General features: G+C 37.9%; 2 long non-coding RNA genes across 2 annotated transcripts; both read right to left on the reverse strand.

Moving 5' to 3' along the window:
• Positions 1-2,017: 2,017 nt before the first annotated feature.
• Positions 2,018-2,612, reverse strand: LOC122009914. Its single transcript, XR_006119703.1, has 2 exons — positions 2,448-2,612; positions 2,018-2,286 (listed from the first exon to the last, which is right to left on the reverse strand). It is a non-coding gene; the product is annotated as an uncharacterized LOC122009914 (long non-coding RNA).
• Positions 2,613-2,638: 26 nt separating this feature from the next.
• On the reverse strand, positions 2,639-4,198 carry LOC122009913. The gene is made up of 3 exons (XR_006119702.1): positions 3,659-4,198; positions 3,464-3,571; positions 2,639-3,394 (listed from the first exon to the last, which is right to left on the reverse strand). It is a non-coding gene; the product is annotated as an uncharacterized LOC122009913 (long non-coding RNA).
• Between the last annotated feature and the right edge of the window lie 622 nt (positions 4,199-4,820).

The raw sequence follows: 4,820 nt of genomic DNA on the forward strand, positions 1-4,820 counted from the left end.
ACAATCACAACCATGCAGTTTAATAAAAACCTACAGCACTACAACGAAAAACCTTCGCAACGGAAAACATGGGTAGCATACCTGAATTACGATATAAAATCCAAGAGTGCAAAACACACACATCACAAGAATGTAGTTCACTAACAAGGAAACACAAGTCCGAAAATAGATAATCATCTCCAATAATTCAAACAAGAATTAAAACTTCCTAATTTGCTTCCGAAAATTTATAAAAGATTTCTCCAATAATGTTTCCCTTCATGGTGGTTTATAAAAAAAAATTATAAATTAAAATCTTTCTTTTAAACATGTGGATAAAAAGAAAGTTATCTCTAAAAATTAAAATCTCTTTCAATCTACAAATAAGGAAAGATATCAAATCTTTTCTTAATCTGTTGTAGAAGCTTTATAAAAGAAATATTTAATTTTTAAACTCTCTTTTAAATTATGAACATGGTTAAAAAGGGAAAGTTTTCTCAAAATTAAAATCTACCTTTCAATCTACAAATAAGGAAAGATTTCAAATCTTTTCTTAATCTTTTGTAGAAAGCTCTAAAAGGAAATATTTAAATTTCAAACTCTCTTTTTAAACCATGATATCCACATAAGAAATAATATTAATAAAAATCCCTTTTAAATAAGATGTGACCGACCACACCAAGCTTGGGTTCAAGCTAGGGCCGACCACACCAACTCAACTCATCCTATTTACTTGGCCAGCCCAAGCTTAGGTTCCAAGCTTGCTTGGTCGGCCCCAATAGGATGGGTATAAAGGTGGATAATAAGTGGGTATGTGGTGGGTATAACTCTCTATATACAAGAGGCTACAATAGGGACCAAGAGGAGGAATTGGTTTTCGTCTCCCGATGAAATTAAGCTTCCCGTGTTCGCCCCGAACACACAACCTAATTTCATCAATAATAATTCATACCACTAAAGAACTATTATTGAACTACCGCACCAATCCCAAATTACATTTTGGGCTCCTTCTTATTATGAGTGTGTTAGTCTCCCTGTGTTTAAGATGTCAAATGACCACTAATTAAATGAGTTACTAACAACTCACTTTATTAATATATTAGTGCAAGAGTAGTACCACTCAACCTCATCGTCATGTCGGACTAAGTCCACCTGTAGGGTTTAACATGACAATCCTTATGAGCTCCTCTTGGGGTCATTCTCAACCTAGATTACTAGGACACAGTTTCCTTCTATAATCAACAACACACACTATAAGTAATATCATTTCCCAACTTATCGGGCCTATTGATTTAGTGAACTAAATCTCACTCATTGATAAATTAAAGAAATAAATATTAAATATATGTGTTTGTTATTATATTAGGATTAAGAGTACACACTTCCATAATAACTAAGGTATAGTTCTTTTATCAAGTCAGTATAAAAAAACTTACCTAAAATGGTCCTACTCAATACACTTAGAATGTACTAATGTAATTTATTAATCAAGATAAACTAATACCTAATTACACTACGACTATTCCAATGGTTTGTTTCTTTCCATCTTAGTCGTGAGCAACTGTTTATAATTTATAAAAAACTGATAACATGATCTTCTGTGTATGACACCACACACCATGTTATCTACAATATAAATTAATTGAACAACTACACTTAATAAATAAATATAGGTATTTGACCATTGTGATCATTTATTTCTAAATAAATGTTTATACAAAAGCTAAACTTTTAGTATGTACTCTAACAGTTACCACCTCTAGTTTAATTTCTTGGGGAACCTCTAGCAATCGGAGATGATTCTTTATCTCCTTCAACCAGTTTTGCCCCACCTCTGGGTCTAAGTTCCCATCGAAGCTCGAAACTCTTGCCCTCTGAAGGTACTTATAATGGTGTTTAGTGTCCCGCCCCGGGGGAGTCCCTATCAGAGGAAATTCCAGCAATATCTCCTTTGTACGGGTAACAATCTGAAACTTATCTACAAGCTCTCAGGGCCCCTCAATTCTCAGCCAACATGGTCGGAACATATACAATAAAATAAACAAACATCCACGCAGTTTATATAGTACAGCCTCCGATTGACAATCACAATCATGCAGTTTAATAAAAACCTACACCACTACAACGAAAAACCTTCGCAACGGAAAACATGGGTAGCATACCCGAATCACGATATAAAATCCAAGAGTGCAAAACACACACATCACAAGAATGTAGTTCACTAACAAGGAAACACAAGTCCGAAAATAGATAACCATCTCGACTCCTAGTGGGGACTAGCGACTGGAACCTTCTTATGACTTCAACCTGAAATAGAAAAATAAAGCAACGGTGTGAGTTCAACGACTCAGCGGGTATCGAGCTGACATGCATAGTAAAATATAACCAACAGTAATAATCATGCAGTACAATCTCCTAAATAATAATTGGAATGCAAAACTGAAAGACAGGAGAATAACTGTACTCACCTGGGCCTCCTATCCTGACATAAAGGTCGTCAAACCAAACCCATCATGTCTCCTGTATGCATGCCAATCATATGCAATCATAGAAATGCAACAATCACAAGTAATAAATGTAATCCATGCATATGATGCAAATGACATGGTCACCCTTGACGTCAATCCGTCATCACACATGATGGTGAGACAGAGTGGGTAGAGCTATGACAACTGTGCATTTTGCCATCACTACTCCTGAATGACGAAGTGGACAGGATGCTGTCGAAGTATACCTATCCTCCTACCCCAAACATAGTGGGGGAGCCTAAGCTCTCATCTCCTTGTATCATGGTCAAGGGGAGAGATCTCTTCCCACTACACGCTGCAATCATCGCTACCCATGAGCGAACCAACGGAGCCCTGACAGAGAAAATTGCACACACCCTGCCTGATTTACCACTAACCCATGAGTGGTTGTGTGTGTAGATCATGTAACTGACGATGTGCTCAACAACAATGGAACCGACAATCACTCAGCATGCAATCATGCAAGATGGTGCATGACACTACAACATGTAAATTCTGACACCTTCATAATATATATCAAAAGGTAAAGAAATCTAACAAGGATCTAAGTATCATGAAACTAGGTACACATGTCAAGTATGTCTAGTAACTAGTCATGTACACAGTAAGACAATGTATGTCACTATTTATATGATCATAAGTACACATGGTAAGAACAAAAGAATATAAGTCTAAATGCATAACAGATAATAACAAACAAAGGCATACTATAGGTATCAAGTAGTGACATACCAATGGTGGCTAAAAACACAACCATTACTAATAGCTATAAATTACTACACATATTATAATGACAATATCAAAAGAGATAAGTCAAAGGTACCCGCCTCAAATATAGCGCGTGTCAAATAAATCCCATGTCATGACGCTTGTCCCGTAACAAAGTCCTGTAATTCAAAGGGCAGAGTAGAAATCCTATCATACATCCAAATAATCAATCAGCTTCAATTACTCACCTAAATCTGGATGCTCCGCTGTTAACTCTTGGCTAGAGCAATTTGTTGCCAGAACCTATGGGCAGAGCTAGGTGTAGCTACTGTCGGAAAATAGTGGTCGGAGCTACACTGATCAACTAAACAATTCAACTCAGACATCCCAATTATAAAATGGAATTGAGGTCTTCACCATTCCAAATACTGAATATGTCTTACCTAAATTGGTGTCGGTCGCTTCCCCTTTACTGGAGAGTAAACAGAAGATGACTGAAGAGATGGATGAAGAAGGAACTGGCGGTGGAATGGGAGGATCGGGAAAACAGAGAAGGAGATGGATGGTCCATCCCTCTCAAAGGATCGGCTGCAGACCTATGCTGACGAAGACAAGGAATCAAGATCTGGTGGAGAGGAAGAAGTGATGAACCTCCTTGACCAAATTGCTGCTGCTCCGCTTGGATTCGACGACCGACAGTGGATTTAGGGCACGACGACAGGATCGGAGAAGGAGATGGAACAAAGCGGCGGTGACCTAGCGTCGGCTCGTGGTGGTTGGAGGAGACGCGGAGAGAAGGGAGAGGAGGTGGTGTTGCGACTGTGAAGAGTGCTAGCGCCGATGCTCGATGGGGGCAGAGGACGATCAGGGAAGGAGATGGGGAAATCGGGAGGAGGAGTCGTCGTGAGAGGGAGAGGGCGGCGGTGATTCGGGCGAAGGAGGAATGAATCGGGGAAATAAAAAAAAAGAAACCTATGTTTTAATGTATACATTTACTTAGGTTATTTGATAAATAAATTCTCATATAAATGGTATTTCAAACAGATTTTTTCCAAGCCTACAAATTCGTCCCCTCAAAATACATCATACGAGCTCTGAAAAATTCTCAAAATTTTTTTAAAAATTTTGAAAAATTTCGTTAAGGTTATTCGTCCATTAAACCTTATTATATTATTATTATTATTTTGTTACGATATTTTACATTTAGTCCCATTGGGTTGATGGGCTCATGGTGGTGGTTAGTTAGGGGTTGGATTTACAAACCCTTGACGTATAGTCACCACTATTGTTGCTATAGCCACTATGTTCTCACGACTTAAGCCTTGTGCTCTGAGTGGCGGTTGTTCACTACCACTTGTTTCGTTGTCGTTTGGTGATCTTGGTGGTGGTTGTTCACTACCACCTGCTTCGTTGTTATTTTCTCGAGGAAAAGTGTAGCATGAGTTATGATTTGCTCGTGGTGTCATTTCCTACAAGATCATGATATTTTAAGGATAGTTGTTGGAATGTGTAACTTAATGCTAGGACAGAGTAGAGAAAATCATTTTAAATGATTTTAATGAATAACCACATAACATAAGCACTCTATTCTAAATCCTAGTTATC

This window comes from Zingiber officinale, chromosome 8A, assembly GCF_018446385.1.
Source record: "Zingiber officinale cultivar Zhangliang chromosome 8A, Zo_v1.1, whole genome shotgun sequence".
Taxonomy (NCBI): Eukaryota; Viridiplantae; Streptophyta; class Magnoliopsida; order Zingiberales; family Zingiberaceae; genus Zingiber; species Zingiber officinale.